A 17,009-nucleotide genomic window follows, 5' to 3' on the forward strand; every position below is an offset into this window, starting at 1 on the left:
ATTTGGAGGAGGCCAGGGTGATACCTTGAAGTCTTTCTTATGTTCCGCGAACCAGTCTCAAACAATCCGGGCAGTGTGGCATTATGCATTATCCTGCTGAAAGATGGCACCGCCATAGGGGGAGACCGTTGCCATGAAAGTGTGTACCTGGTCAGCAATGATGTCTAGGTATGTGGTAGAAATCAGAGTGCCTGGCAGTTTGATGACAAGATTTGCATAACATAATGACTCGCTGGTCATAATGTTTTGGCTCATCAGTACATGCATAATATGTATTTTTTAAAAATTTTTAATAATATTTATATATATACAATAAGCAGAAATATATGCATATGTGCAGTTTGAAATTTCAGACATTTAATGGTCTTTCCAATGCAGAATAGGAGGGACTAAGAGATTGTTCTTTCTATTTTATGTCTAACTGTTCTTTTGTATTTTTATCAATATTAATATTTTTTTCTGCTTATTTGAAAATAAAAAGAAAAACACTGTGTGTCTTAAAGATTCTAATACTGTTTGAATACTTAAAACGTTACATACAATTTTACATATTGTTACATAAAAAATTTAACATGTAACATACAAATATGTAACATTCCATGTTAAAAAAATGTAACATACAAATATGTCTCTTTGTATGTAACATTAAAAAGTGACATACAAAGCATGCTATGTAAAAAGGATAGGTGGAACAGGACCAGGGTATGTCTGCCAGGGGCAAATGCTGACGACACAGAGCAGATTTCGTCTTTTAAAGGCACAAAGGGTGATATTGTTGCACACATTGGCACTAATGATATTAAGAGTAGGAGACCGGCAGAATTACTTAACAAGTAGAGATCACAGTTGAAAAAAAAGCTGTGATTTATGGTTGAATTTGAAAATGTCTGCAAATCTGCCCAGACACAATAGGAAGGAGTATATGAAGAGAGCCTTGTCGATCAATTCGGCCCAGGAAAGATTGTGCAAGGCTCATGAGGTAGAATTTTTTTCAGCCTGGTCTGTGCTTGTTAACAGGAGAGACTGCTTCTACAGGGATGGGATACACTTAAATAGAAAGGGCGCAAGAATATTTGCTGATGCTATCGAGGCAGTGTTAGGTGGGTCGGAAAACAGCTAGCTTGGGAAGATACAAGGACTAATAGATTAACAGTAGCAACTGGCAGAGGCGAAAGTGATTCTTGCACTGCTTTGATTGGAATGAGCAGCAGCCGGGAAAACAAGATCCAGGGTATTTCAGAGACTGCTGAGAGTCACTGTGGTACAAGTAAACACATGGGTTGTGTTAGGGTAGCTAAGAATAGGAACAGGTGCATGTACACTTGCATGTACACCAATACTAGAAGTTTGGTAAATAAATTTGATGAATTTGAGGTATTGTTCAAAACATCAAAGGCAGACATTGTTGGAATATCAGAGACGTGGTGTCACAAAGATATAAGGAATGCAGAACTGGAATTTGGAGAGTACAATGTCTACAGAAAGGATAGACAGGATAGGAAGGGAGGAGGGGTAATGGTATAAGTTAAAAAATACATAAAATCCAAGGAAGTGAAGGCAGTCGACATTGTTGGACAGTGCAGTGTCGAGTCAGTTTGGTGTGACATAAGCATTCAGATATCAAAACTAACAGTAGGAGTATGTTATAGGCCTAATGATTCTGATGAATATAATAAGGAACTGTACAGGGAAATAGAGTGGGCCAGTAAATCAGAGTCATAATGGGGGACTTTAATTTTCCCAGATATTGACTGGAATTTGAGGATTGGTCGCTCACACACTAGCAAGGCTTTTGTGGATTTATTGGATGATTGTTTTATATATATCAGCATGTTCGGGAGGCAACTAGAGGAAGTAATACTCTTGATCTGATTATCAGTAGTGATTCTTCATGCATTAAGAATCTGCAGATAAAGGAACCACTAGGTGGCAGTGATCACAGTGTGCTGAAGTGGGATTTACTCAAAGAAGTAACTACCATGAGGGGTAAAGGGAAGAGTTTTTGCTTTTGTAAAGGTGACTACGGTGGTCTGAGACAGTATTTAAATTCTATATGGTGGGACCAACTGATGATGTTACCAACAGCAAATTCAAAATGGGAAGCATTCAAAGAATTTATCTTGGAAGATATTAGGCTTTACATAGTACTAAGAAATATTGTTTCACGTTTAGACCTAAATGGATGTCAGATGAACTAATGAGTCACGGGGAAGAGAAGAAAAATGCATGGGATACATATAAATTAATGGGTGACATGGAAGTCTATGACAGATATAAGCTGGTCTGTAACCAAGTCACAAAGGAGGTTAGTCAGGCAAAGGCAGATTACAAGAAATCTTTGGCAATCGATGCAAAGAAAAACAATAAAGAAGTCTTTACTTATGTAAACTCTAGAAGGAAGGGGTTGAATCAGATTGGTCCACTTGATATTGATGGTTCCACTTTTCTTGATCCTGCTCAGGTATCTAACAAACTAAATAAATATTTTCCCTCTATGTTCACACATGTGGATTTATTCAGGGAGGGGAATGCCAGAGATGTATTAAACTCTGGCATTAAGCTAGATAATCCTATAATAACTGAGAGTAAAGTGGAGGAGAAATTGTTAAAGATAAACACAAGAAAGGCACTTGGGGTGGATGGGATCTAACCAGTTATATTAAAGGAGGCAGAAAAGGAAGTAAGCAAACCCTTAGCCATAATTACGAGAGTTTCTTTGGATAGGGGAGATACCTATGGACTGGAGATGTGCAAATGTGACTCCAATTCACAAAGGAGGATCAAAGAGCAACACAAGTAATTATAGACCTGTTAGTTTAACTTCTGTTCCAGGAAAATTAATTGAGGCACTGGTTAAAGAAGCACTGCAGGATCATCTAGATGAGACATTTCAGTTATACCTCGGACACAGCATGGTTTTGTTAAGGGAAGGTCTTGCCTGACCAATTTGATTGGATACTATAATGTGGTCAAAAGGAACTGGATGCAGGGAAGAACTTTGATATCATATATTTGGATCTTAGAAAGGCTTTTGATACTATTGCACATGGAAGACTGCTGCACAAATTGGAGCAGTGTGGCATTGGAGGCAAATTGCTGCTATGGATAAAGGGATGGTTGAGTGGGAGAAGACAAAGAGTGGTAATCAATGGACACTGCTCATTGTGGAGTTAATGTTATTAGTGGAGTCCCTCGCGGTTTAGTATTGGGTCCAATGTTGTTTTCTGTATTTATAAATGACACTGATGATGGTATATCAAGCTTAATGTCCAAGTTTGCAGATGACATAAAGGTTGGCAGGGTTGTTAAGGACACTAATGACAGTCTGTTGCTGCAACAGGATTTAGAAAAGTTGAACAGATGGGCTGAGAGGTGGCAAATGAAGTCTAACATTGACAAATGTAAAGTACTACATATGGGAAGAAGCAACCCCAGAGTGGTACTACACTGACAGTAGTACAGAATGAAAAGGAACTGGGGATAATTGTGTAGGCAGATATGAAATTTTCTGAGCACTGCAGACAGTCTGCAAGAGTAGCTCATAGTGTCTTGTCAATGATATACAGGAATTTTTCTAGCATGGATAAGGAGGTGATTATCCCCTTATATAAGGCTATGGTCAGGACACACACCTTGAGTACTGTATACAGGTCTGGAGGCCTCATTTTAAGAAGGATGTAGAGCTGTTGCAAAGAGTAAAGAGAAGGGAAACAAGATTAGTGAATGGAACAAAGGGTTGCTCTTACAAAGAAAGGCTTAATTTTGCAAATTACAGTGTCTGGAGACTAGGCACCTGCGAGGTGATCTGATTGAGGTGTATAAAGCCTTGAATGGTTTGAGCATGCTCAATGCTGATGGAATTTTTCCTCTTGCTCAGAATAATCAATTGAGAGAGCAAAAATTCAAATTGAGAAAAGACAAAGGTAGGATAGATGTTAGATGTGCAGAAGTTTGCCTTTAGCAAGCGGGTGGTTGGTGGAACAGACTTCCATCCTTTGTTGAGGAAGCTGATAGCCTAAATAAACTTAAGGCTGAGTTGGACAAGTACTTGGAACGAACAGAGGGGAGAAATGGGAGCGTGTTTCTTTTTTTTTGGCTGATGCTGCATAAGCTTGCTTTCTTGCCTCATATACCTCTACTAATGCTAATGCTAAATAAATAATGAAATAAAGAAATGATGAAATATTGGTGAAATGAAAACTAGCTGAATTCAATAAAATAAGGCAAAACAGAGGCAATCTCCAAGGCAGAATGCACTGGTCCCAAAGGTACTAGTTATTGTTGGTGACTCTATTGTCAGGTAGACAGGGAATATACTATGCAAGAAGGATAGGTGGAACAGGACAGGGCATGTCTGCCAGGAGCAAAAGGTGATGTTGTACACATTGGAACTAATGACATTAAGAGTAAGAGACCTGCAGATTTACTCAACAAGTACAAGTCAATGTTGAAAAAAAGTCGCGAGTTAGGATTAAATGTGAAAATGTCTGCAATTCTGCCTAGACACGATAGGAGGGTGTATATAATGAGAGCCTTGTTGATCAATTTGGCCCTGGAGAGATTGAGCAAGGCACAAAGGATACAGAATTTTTTTCAGCCATGTCTGTGCTTGTTGACAGGAGAGACTGCTTCTACAGGGATAGGATACACTTAAATAGAAAGGGTGCAAGAATATTTGCTGATGCTATCGAGGCAGTATTATATTTTAGCATTAAATCAGCTCACACACCAACCATAAGAATAAGTATTTACTGTAACTAAAATATTTACATATTAAAATAAAATAAAATAACTAATTATATTAAATTAAATTATATACATGTAAAAACATTAAAACTGTGATAAAATCCTTAAGATAAAATACACTAAAATAAATCGGATTAAAAGCGATAAAAACAATAAAAGTCTCTGGAGCTTTCGGAAGCATCGGCTTCCTTCCTCAGCAGTAACAAAACTTCCTGCAGCACGTCCATATATAACAGGCTCATGGTACCTATACACGTGGTGCAGTCGGCGCATGGTCTGAACTGGAAGCGGAAATAGCTCAGGAACGTGTTAAGCAGAACCGTTCATCCGTACTTAGGATGATAGTTTCAAACAGAGGATGCATACGCATACCTCTGTCCCTATTCATAATATTGTGGTCGGATGAACAGATTCGTAGGCTCTCGAGCCATTTACGGTTCCAGAACCCATGCGCTCGATCCACGATAACCGCATCCTCTGGGGAAATTTGATGCTGCTACTCCCAAAAATGTTTGGCCACAGCAGACTTATTGTAATCAGCGGTTTTTATAGCATTTGCATGCTCCCCCAGACGATCCTTGAGCCGTCGTTTTGTCTCGCCCACATAACATTCCCCACAATCCGGGCATTTTATCCTGTATACTACTCCACTACTCAGGTCCTTTGCTATTGGGTCTTTTACCTGAGACAACACTGTGTGCAACCTCCGCCCGGGAAGCTGCACACAGCATGTTTTATAACCCCGCAAAACTCTAGCGAGATGCTCAGTAATGCCCGAATAGTAAGGAATGTATGCGGTAGCCACAGGAACAAACGGCTCCTGATGGTTAGACTCTATTCCTTTACTAAATCTGTCTATGATCCTCTGGGGGTATCCGCATTTTCTAAGGTCTGCTGTGACTCGTCTAATTTCACATTCTTTGTCCTCAGAGGTGGTGCAGTGTGACCCTGCTCTATCTAGTAGAGCTTTCACTACACTATTCTTATGCTGCCCAGCTTGTGCTGAACTATAATGGGTGTACTGGCCTCTGCACATAGGTTTTTTAAACACAGAAGTTTTGAGCCTAGGGCTTACCCTAGAGACCAGTACATCCAAGAAAGGAAGGGTACCTCCTGTTTCCACCTCTGAGGTAAATTGTATAAATTGGGAGAAGCTATTAAGCCAATGAAGTGCATCATCCTCTCTCCCCTTCTGGACCATGGTAAAGGTATCATCAACATACCTTTTCCATTTCTTTATGGGAAACTGACATCCACTAAAAACCCTGTCCTCTAACTCCTCCATGGCCAGATTGGCCACGATGGCGCTAATAGGAGATCCCATGGCTGTACCGTGAACCTGTTTGTACATAACACCTTGGTACACCATAGTGGTGCTGGCCAGACAAAGTTCCACACCCAAACAAATATCCTCTACATTTAAAAGCGATCTATTACTCAAAGAGACATCATTACTCAAAGATTTTCTAACACAATATATTCCATGTTTAATTGGAATGCATGTGAATAGTGATACCACATCAAAAGAAATCATGCTCTCGTTTTCATTTATAATCAGATCTTTCACAAAATTCACAAATTCTTTACTGTCTTTTATGACATAGATGGACTGGCCCACTATAGGCGAAATCAATTTAGCCAAATACCCTGACAAAGCATATGTGGAGCTTCCTATAAATGATACAATAGGTCTGAGTGGGACTTCTGTCTTATGAGTTTTTGGAAGTCCATAAAACCCCGGGAGTTGACATCCAGTAGCATGTAAGAACCAAAAGGTCTCCCTGGAAATCTTCTCTGCCTTTAACCAATCCTGTACCAGTTTATTAACGCGCCGCTCTAGGCCAACCAACGGGTTTCTCTGAATAACTTTATACGTATTATTGTTCTGTAAAAGGTCCATTGCTTTTTTGTGATAGTCTTCTTTGTTTAGGACAACCGTCGATCTGCCCTTGTCCGCAGGTAAAACCACAATTCCATCGTCTCTTCTCAGTTCATTCAAGGCTTTTCTTTGACTAAAGTTAAGATTCGGAGATACTTTCTTTACCTGGCTCAAAATAACGGCAGATTTAACCCGGATCTCATTAGCTAGGGCCTCCGGTAGCTTGCTGATGGCCCGTTCAATACCCATTGCTATCTCCGCAATGGGAGGTTTGGGAGGTACAAGCGTAAACTTAGGACCTAAATTTAAAACTCCCTCTTGCTCTTCCGTAAGTTGCCTATTACTCAAATTGTAAACAAAATGAGTACTTATATCGCTACGTTGTACTGTACCTTCTCCCAACAACCTATTAAACTTCATAATCTGCCTCTGTCTATAGGTATCCGCTATCCTAATAACTTTATCCAAAACGAATCTTCCAATGAGAGCCAAATGTCTGGAAGATACGCTACTACTAATATCATCCAGGTTTATTGTTTTTATCGCTTTTAATCCGGTTTATTTTAGTGTATTTTATCTTAAGGATTTTATCACAGTTTTAATGTTTTTACATGAATGCCTGGCAACCCAAAGGTCGTGGGTTCGAATCCCGCCTTGGGCTTGGATCAAAGTACTGCAAAAAGCTTGGAAGGTGCATTATGGCCACAGAAGTCGATGCGCCAACAACTACCAAAAAAAAAAAAAAAAATGTGTCGTCTCCCACTCAATGATCCCTTTATCCATTGTAGCAACTTACCCTTAATACAATACCTCTCCAATTTGAACAGCAGTCTTCCATATGCAACAGTATCAAAAGCTTTCCTGAAATCCAAGTATATGATATCAAAATTATTTTGATCATTCAGTTCCTTTGTGACCACATCATAGTATCCAATCAAATTGGACAGACAAGACCTCCTTTTAACAAACCCATGCTGTGTCTTAACTATTACTGCAGTCATGTCTAGATGATCCTGAACTTCAGTTGCTTCTTTAACCAGTGATTCCATTATTTTTCCTGGAACACAGGTTAAGCTAACAGGTCTATAGTTATTAGTATCAACTTTTGAACCCCCTTTGTGAATTGATGATACATTTGCACACCACCAGTCCATGGGGACTTCCCCTGAGTCCAAGGAAGCTCTCATAATTATGGCTAAGGTGTTTGCTTACTTTCTTTGCTGTCTCCTTTAATATAACTGGATAGATCCTCTCCACCCCAGGTGCCTTCCTTATGTTTCACTTCAACAATTCTCCTCCACTTTGCTCTCAGTAATTACAAAATCACTTAGCTTCCCCTTAGCGTTTGATAAACTTCTGGCACTCCCCTCATTGAATGACTCCTTATGTGTGAATGTAGATGCAAAATACTCATTCAGTTTATCTGCTACCTGAGCATGATCATGAAGTCAACCCATCTATGTTAAGTGGTCCAGTTTGATTTATTCCTTTCCTTCTGGAGTTTACATAAGTAAAGAACTCTTTGCTGTTTTTCTTTGCATCCTTTGCCAAGAAATTCTCGTAACCAGCCTTCACCTGCCTAACCTAAAAAATCACACCATTTGGAGGGAATGGTGTGATTTTTTTTTTTTTTTTTTTTTTTTGGCTGATGCTGCATAAGCTCATACACTTGCTTTCTTGCATCACATGCCACTACTACTACCTCCTTTGTGACTTGGTTACAAACCACCTTATATCTATCATAGGCTTCTGTGTCACCTGTTATTTTATATGTATTCCATGCATTTTTCTTCTCTGCCACGAGCCTCATTAGTTCATCTGACATTCATTTAGTCCTAAACCTTGAACAGAATTTCTTAGTTGAAATGCAAAGCCTAACAGCCTCCAAAATTAAGTTCCTGAAGGCTTCCCATTTAGAATTCAATGTTGGTAACATCATCAGTTGATCCCACTGTACAGAATTTAAAAACTGTCTGAGACCTCTGTAGTCACCTTTACGAAAGTAAAACCCTACCCTTTACCCCTGATGGTAGTTATATCTTTAAGTAATTCCCAAATCAGTATCACCCAGTGGTTCCTTTATCTGCATATTCTTAATACATGAATAATCACTGCTGATAATTAGATCTAGAAAACAGTCACCCAATAAATCCACAAAAGTCTTGCTAGTGTGCGAGTGGCCACTACAAGTTCCAGTCAATATCTGGATAGTTAAAATCCCCCAGTACAAGACATTCTGATTTACTGACCCACTCTATTTCTCTGCACAATTGCTCATTATACTCATTAGATTCGTTTGTTTGTTATTTGGTTTTTAGGAGCATTATCAACTAAGGTGATATTGGTCCAGCATATGCAGTGGTCTTTCCCTGATGTTTCCGCCTCCTCCGTATTTGGTGGTCACAGGCTCGAACCTTGGTCTAATCAAGATGCATGTGCGATGCACTGCTGCTCCTGCCCACCTGGCTCATCAGATTCATTAGGCCTATAATGCACACCTACTCTCATTTTTCCTTTCCCACTGCTTATTTCATACCAAACAGACTCAACACTGCATTGTCCACCAACATCAATTGGATTCACTTCCTTAGATTTTGTGTTCCTGTGCTGTGCTGCCTATCCTTCCTGTACACATTGTACTCCCCAAATTCCAATTCTGCACTGCTTATATCTATGTGACACCACTTTTCTGATATCCCAACAATATCTGCCTTTGATGTCTTGACTAGCACTTCAAGCTTATCAAATTTATTAACTATACTCCTAGCATTGGTGTACATGCACCCTGTTCCTACTCTTAGTTACCCTATCACAGCCCATGTATTTACTTGTTCTGCTATGACTCGCAGCAGTCCTGGAAATCTCCATTACCTTGATTTCCACGCTGCTGCTCATTCTAATAGAAGCAGGGCAAGAATCACTTTTATCTCTGCCTTCAGCCACTGTTAACCTTTTAGTCTGTGTATACTCCGAAACTAGCAGTTTTCCGACCCACCTAATACTGCCTCTAACGATATCCTGAAAAAGGTCTCTGAGGTTGGGAAAATTCATATTTTAGCATTAAATCAGCTCACACACCAACCATAAGAATAAGTATTTACTGTAACTAAAATATTTACATATTAAAATAAAATAAAATAACTATTTACAAAAACTGCTATTATGTTAAATTAAATTATATTCATGTAAAAACATTAAAACTGTGATAAAATCCTTAAGATAAAATACACTAAAATAAACCGGATTAAAAGCGATAAAAACAATAAACCTGGATGATATTAGTAGTAGCGTATCTTCCAGACATTTGGCTCTCATTGGAAGATTCGTTTTGGATAAAGTTATTAGGATAGCGGATACCTATAGACAGAGGCAGATTATGAAGTTTAATAGGTTGTTGGGAGAAGGTACAGTACAACGTAGCGATATAAGTACTCATTTTGTTTACAATTTGAGTAATAGGCAACTTACGGAAGAGCAAGAGGGAGTTTTAAATTTAGGTCCTAAGTTTACGCTTGTACCTCCCAAACCTCCCATTGCGGAGATAGCAATGGGTATTGAACGGGCCATCAGCAAGCTACCGGAGGCCCTAGCTAATGAGATCCGGGTTAAATCTGCCGTTATTTTGAGCCAGGTAAAGAAAGTATCTCCGAATCTTAACTTTAGTCAAAGAAAAGCCTTGAATGAACTGAGAAGAGACGATGGAATTGTGGTTTTACCTGCGGACAAGGGCAGATCGACGGTTGTCCTAAACAAAGAAGACTATCACAAAAAAGCAATGGACCTTTTACAGAACAATAATACGTATAAAGTTATTCAGAGAAACCCGTTGGTTGGCCTAGAGCGGCGCGTTAATAAACTGGTACAGGATTGGTTAAAGGCAGAGAAGATTTCCAGGGAGACCTTTTGGTTCTTACATGCTACTGGATGTCAACTCCCGGGGTTTTATGGACTTCCAAAAACTCATAAGACAGAAGTCCCACTCAGACCTATTGTATCATTTATAGGAAGCTCCACATATGCTTTGTCAGGGTATTTGGCTAAATTGATTTCGCCTATAGTGGGCCAGTCCATCTATGTCATAAAAGACAGTAAAGAATTTGTGAATTTTGTGAAAGATCTGATTATAAATGAAAACGAGAGCATGATTTCTTTTGATGTGGTATCACTATTCACATGCATTCCAATTAAACATGGAATATATTGTGTTAGAAAATCTTTGAGTAATGATGTCTCTTTGAGTAATAGATCGCTTTTAAATGTAGAGGATATTTGTTTGGGTGTGGAACTTTGTCTGGCCAGCACCACTATGGTGTACCAAGGTGTTATGTACAAACAGGTTCACGGTACAGCCATGGGATCTCCTATTAGCGCCATCGTGGCCAATCTGGCCATGGAGGAGTTAGAGGACAGGGTTTTTAGTGGATGTCAGTTTCCCATAAAGAAATGGAAAAGGTATGTTGATGATACCTTTACCATGGTCCAGAAGGGGAGAGAGGATGATGCACTTCATTGGCTTAATAGCTTCTCCCAATTTATACAATTTACCTCAGAGGTGGAAACAGGAGGTACCCTTCCTTTCTTGGATGTACTGGTCTCTAGGGTAAGCCCTAGGCTCAAAACTTCTGTGTTTAAAAAACCTATGTGCAGAGGCCAGTACACCCATTATAGTTCAGCACAAGCTGGGCAGCATAAGAATAGTGTAGTGAAAGCTCTACTAGATAGAGCAGGGTCACACTGCACCACCTCTGAGGACAAAGAATGTGAAATTAGACGAGTCACAGCAGACCTTAGAAAATGCGGATACCCCCAGAGGATCATAGACAGATTTAGTAAAGGAATAGAGTCTAACCATCAGGAGCCGTTTGTTCCTGTGGCTACCGCATACATTCCTTACTATTCGGGCATTACTGAGCATCTCGCTAGAGTTTTGCGGGGTTATAAAACATGCTGTGTGCAGCTTCCCGGGCGGAGGTTGCACACAGTGTTGTCTCAGGTAAAAGACCCAATAGCAAAGGACCTGAGTAGTGGAGTAGTATACAGGATAAAATGCCCGGATTGTGGGGAATGTTATGTGGGCGAGACAAAACGACGGCTCAAGGATCGTCTGGGGGAGCATGCAAATGCTATAAAAACCGCTGATTACAATAAGTCTGCTGTGGCCAAACATTTTTGGGAGTAGCAGCATCAAATTTCCCCAGAGGATGCGGTTATCGTGGATCGAGCGCATGGGTTCTGGAACCGTAAATGGCTCGAGAGCCTACGAATCTGTTCATCCGACCACAATATTATGAATAGGGACAGAGGTATGCGTATGCATCCTCTGTTTGAAACTATCATCCTAAGTACGGATGAACGGTTCTGCTTAACACGTTCCTGAGCTATTTCCGCTTCCAGTTCAGACCATGCGCCGACTGCACCACGTGTATAGGTACCATGAGCCTGTTATATATGGACGTGCTGCAGGAAGTTTTGTTACTGCTGAGGAAGGAAGCCGATGCTTCCGAAAGCTCCAGAGACTTTTATTGTTTTTATCGCTTTTAATCCGATTTATTTTAGTGTATTTTATCTTAAGGATTTTATCACAGTTTTAATGTTTTTACATGTATATAATTTAATTTAATATAATTAGTTATTTTATTTTATTTTAATATGTAAATATTTTAGTTACAGTAAATACTTATTCTTATGGTTGGTGTGTGAGCTGATTTAATGCTAAAATATAATACTGCCTCGATAGCATCAGCAAATATTCTTGCACCCTTTCTATTTAAGTGTATCCTATCCCTGTAGAAGCAGTCTCTCCTGTCAACAAGCACAGACATGGCTGAAAAAAATTCTGTATCCTTTGTGCCTTGCTCAATCTCTCCAGGGCCAAATTGATCAACAAGGCTCTCATTATATACACCCTCCTATCGTGTCTAGGCAGAATTGCAGACATTTTCACATTTAATCCTAACTCGCGACTTTTTTTCAACATTGACTTGTACTTGTTGAGTAAATCTGCAGGTCTCTTACTCTTAATGTCATTAGTTCCAATGTGTACAACATCACCTTTTGCTCCTGGCAGACATGCCCTGTCCTGTTCCACCTATCCTTCTTGCATAGTATATTCCCTGTCTACCTGACAATAGAGTCACCAACAATAACTAGTACCTTTGGGACCAGTGCATTCTGCCTTGGAGATTGCCTCTGTTTTGCCTTATTTTATTGAATTCAGCTAGTTTTCATTTCACCAATATTTCATCATTTCTTTATTTCATTATTTATTTAGCATTAGCATTAGTAGAGGTATATGAGGCAAGAAAGCAAGCTTATGCAGCATCAGCCAAAAAAAAAGAAACACGCTCCCATTTCTCCCCTCTGTTCGTTCCAAGTACTTGTCCAACTCAGCCTTAAGTTTATTTAGGCTATCAGCTTCCTCAACAAAGGATGGAAGTCTGTTCCACCAACCACCCGCTTGCTAAAGGCAAACTTCTGCACATCTAACATCTATCCTACCTTTGTCTTTTCTCAATTTGAATTTTTGCTCTCTCAGTCGGCTAGCCCAGTCGGCTGGGAGACGACAGAGAGTGGTAATCAACGGACACTGCTCTTCGTGGACAAATGTTATTAGTGGAGTTCCCCAGGGTTCGGTGTTGGGCCCATTGTTATTTTGTACATTTATCAATGATATTGATGAAAGTATATTAGGTTTAATGTCCAAGTTTGCATATGATACAAAGGTTGGCATGGTTGTTATCAACAGTAAAGACAGTATGCTACTCCAACTGGATCTAGAGAAGTTGGGAAAGTGGGCTGACAAATGTCAACTGAAGTTTAAGATTGACAAATTAAAAAATTCAAATTCAAAATGACTTTGGGGGGGTAATTGTGCAGTCAAATAGGAAGTTTGCTGAACAGTGCAGATGGGCTGCCAGGGCAGGTCATGGAGTCTTGTCAATGATATATAGGAATTTTGCTAGCAGGGACAGGAAGGTGATTATCCCGTTATACAAGGCAATGATCAGGACACACTGAGAGTACTGTGTACATGTCTGATGGCCTCATTTTAGGAAGGATGTAGAGTTGCTAGAACAAGTACAAAGAAGAGCAACAAGATTGGTGAGGGGGACAAAGGGGTGCTCTTATGAAGAAAGGCTTAAGTTCTGCAAATTGCAGTGCTTGCACAGTAGGCACCTGCAAGGTGATCTGATTGAGGTGTATAAGGCCTTGAATGGGCTGAGCAAGCTGAATGCTGATGGGATTCTTCCTCTTGCTCAGATTAAGAACTTGAGGGGGCACAGATTCAAATTGAGGAAAGACAGGGGTAGAATAGGTGTGCAGAAATTTGCCTTTAGCCAGTGGATAGTTGATTGGTGGAACAAACTACCATCTTTTGTTTTGGAAGTTGATAGCCTAAATAAATTTAAGGCTGAGCTGGACAGGCATTTGGAACAAATGGAGGGGTGAAATGGGATGTTTTGTTTGGCTGATGCTCCATAAACTTGCTTTCCTGCATCGGATGCTTCAACTAATACTAATGACAGTTGTACTGTTCATCATTTCTTGTGGAAAAATTAAATTTGTGTCTTTCTATTCTTGCTTTGTATATTTGAAAACTGGGAGTATATGAGATGGTCACTGATGTTTTGGCTCAGGTTTCACCCAGTGCTATTCAATTTATTTCAACGGTTTGAGATGTTTGGAACTTGGTTTTTTGTTAATATAGATGCAAATTTTATCCAGGATGCTTTCCTACTGGCTCTTCTAATATATCTGGCTCTTGCTCGTGCCTTTTTGAACAATATGAGGTTCTCTGTAGTTGGATATCTATGAAAAGTATTTCAGGTTTTGTTTCACCGTTTTTTTAGTCTGAAAACATTCTTAATTCCACCATGATTTTGGTTTGTTGGGAATTGTGTCAATGCTTTTGGAATAGCCAGCTAAGCAGCTTGAATTATTTAATGTTACATATTGTACAAGCATTTTTGCTTGATAGTACCAACATTTAGTTTTGCAAAAGATTTATACGTTTACCAATCTGCTTGATTTATTTTACGGCTGGGACTTCTGCATGATTTCACATGTGGTTCCTAATGTATGGTTATGATTACTGTGTATTAACCAATCAAGTATTGGAAATAATATTGGAGAGCATACAGACAAGTTGATAGCTGTGCTATTTCCTGATGGAAGATGTGTACATGTACGTGTGCCGTCATTCAACAAGGTCAAATCATTCTCTTCTATCCATTATTCAATTTGTCTTCCTCTCCAGCCTGTGGTTGTGTTACCCCACACAGGGCTATGTCCATTGAGGTCACCCAGTATACACAAGGGGGAAGGTAATTGCATTACTGCCTTCTAAATCCTGTTGTAGTAAATCTTGGTTTGGTGAAACGATATTGTCATTACTGTTATGAGGGATCTAGTGGCCATGCATATTGCAACCGCTTCAATGGTCATGTTTAGTGGGACAATCTGGGAAGGAATGTGAGAATTTACTAGTATTGCCATACCACAGTAGGCTGTGCTGCTTGTTACTCTGTAATTTCGATATGCCGTATAGTTCTTTATTGAGGTAGAGTCTTGATGTCTAAGGAAGATTTCTTGTAAGCAAAGACATAGTGGAGCATGTTGTGCAATCAGATTGCATATGTCATGTTCGTTAGTGTGGAATCCTCTGCAGTACCACTGGATTATGGTTTTCATCATTTGGTTTTGGGGAGGTTTTCAGACTGTTTCCAAGATGCTGTTTTAAATTTTTCAAATATAGGTTTTTCCTTTTTGGGGAAATATGGTTTTCCAGTATCTATCTCTTCATCCACACAAATCTCTAGTACTGATTTTGCTGCTTGGTTAGCCACATCTATCTCCATTTGTTCAGTTGATTTCTGACTTATGGCATTACATTTTTCTTCAGGGACTTTCGTTTCTGAGTGTTTTACATCAGGATGTACGGATAGTGGGGTGTTGGTGAGTTTCGCTTGGTGTTTTTGGCAGAGATGTTATAAGTAGTGCTCGTACCCAATCTGAAATAGACTTCTTTGGAGGAATTGTAAAATCTCTTTTGGTCTCTATTGTATGCCAATTTCTTATGACCTTTGCATAGGAAAGTCTAAGATAGTTCTCTTGGCTCCTTGGTATGTGACAGAATGTTCTACTTTATATTGTTGTATCTGTTTTTCTCTTTTCTAATATTCACACATTTTGAAATAGGCAGAATGGTCACCCTTTCTGTTTGGATATTTCGGTTGCTCAGCTGGACAGTTTTGATTGCTGTGTTCCTGTTTGTTTGTTATTTGGTTTTTAGGAGCATTAGCAGCTAAAGCCATATTGCTCTGGGAATATGTGGTGGTCATTCCCTGACCTTTCCGCATCCTCCGTATTTGGTGGTCACGGGCTCGAACCCCAGTCTAATCAAGAAGCGTGTGCTATGCACTACTGCACCTTCCCACCTGGCTACGGAGGTGCCTGCTGTGTTCCTGAGATCCACAATTGGAACAGATAGCAATTCCACTACATGCCATTTGTGAATGATCATACTTTTGGCATTTAAAGCAGCGGAGAGGATTTGGGATGTGTGGTCTGATGTTACAACTTAGACATCTGGCCTTCGCCAATGTAGGTGATTTGGAAGTGTTAAAGGTCAGTATGAGATATCTGGTTGAGGTGTGTCCCATCTCTAGTTACTTTAATTCTTCTCACAACTATGGCACTTTTATCATCCATTTCATTTTTAATTTCTTCTTCTTCGGAGACCCCATTCAGAAATTACTCCTTTCCATGTATTTAGGGTATTATGGGGAAAGACCTTTACTGGGATCCCACCAAATGTTATTCGAAGCAGTCTTTCTGCATGTTTTGCATTTGCTGTTTCAACCAGAATGTGGCCTCATTTCAGTGATTGACATTTTTATGTGTTCCAGTCACTCTTTCTAAACATTTTTGGATGACAAACAGAGACAGTTTTCCTAATGGCTGTTCTGTCGTAGGATGAAAGACTATAAAAGTAGGTGTATAAAGTGATGTCAATTCTTTTTTTTATCTTTTAGTTTCAATAGTCCTATTATTGTCATTTTTCTGATTCAAAGGAGTCAGACCTTTGGGATCTGTAGTTGTGATATTTGGATCACTCATGTTTGCTCCTTTTTACCCTAGGAGTAAGAGCTTTTCTTCCCAGGTTTCTGGCCCCACCATGGGGAGATAGGAGTGGTGCCAACTAGTGACCAAGCAGAAGTAGATTAGTAGTTAGTATGGTTAATATATAAATAAAATAAAGGTGTCTTTCCTTTCTTATGAACTTTTGTGCTGATACTTTTTAGGCACCTATATATATGTATATATACAGTAGAGAATCTGTTCAGACTCTAGAAATATACAGTACTCTATGACTACAGAAATC

General features: G+C 39.5%; 1 protein-coding gene across 1 annotated transcript in view; it reads right to left on the reverse strand.

Annotated features, from left to right (window-relative positions):
- The window catches only part of unc80 (unc80, NALCN channel complex subunit), a 1,843,891-nt gene that overhangs the window by 637,428 nt on the left and 1,189,454 nt on the right, over positions 1-17,009 (reverse strand). The window lies entirely within an intron of this gene.

The sequence above is a fragment of the Mastigoproctus giganteus genome, chromosome 7 (assembly GCF_048544385.1).
Source record: "Mastigoproctus giganteus isolate SK-2022 chromosome 7, ASM4854438v1, whole genome shotgun sequence".
Lineage (NCBI taxonomy): Eukaryota > Metazoa > Arthropoda > Arachnida > Uropygi > Thelyphonidae > Mastigoproctus > Mastigoproctus giganteus.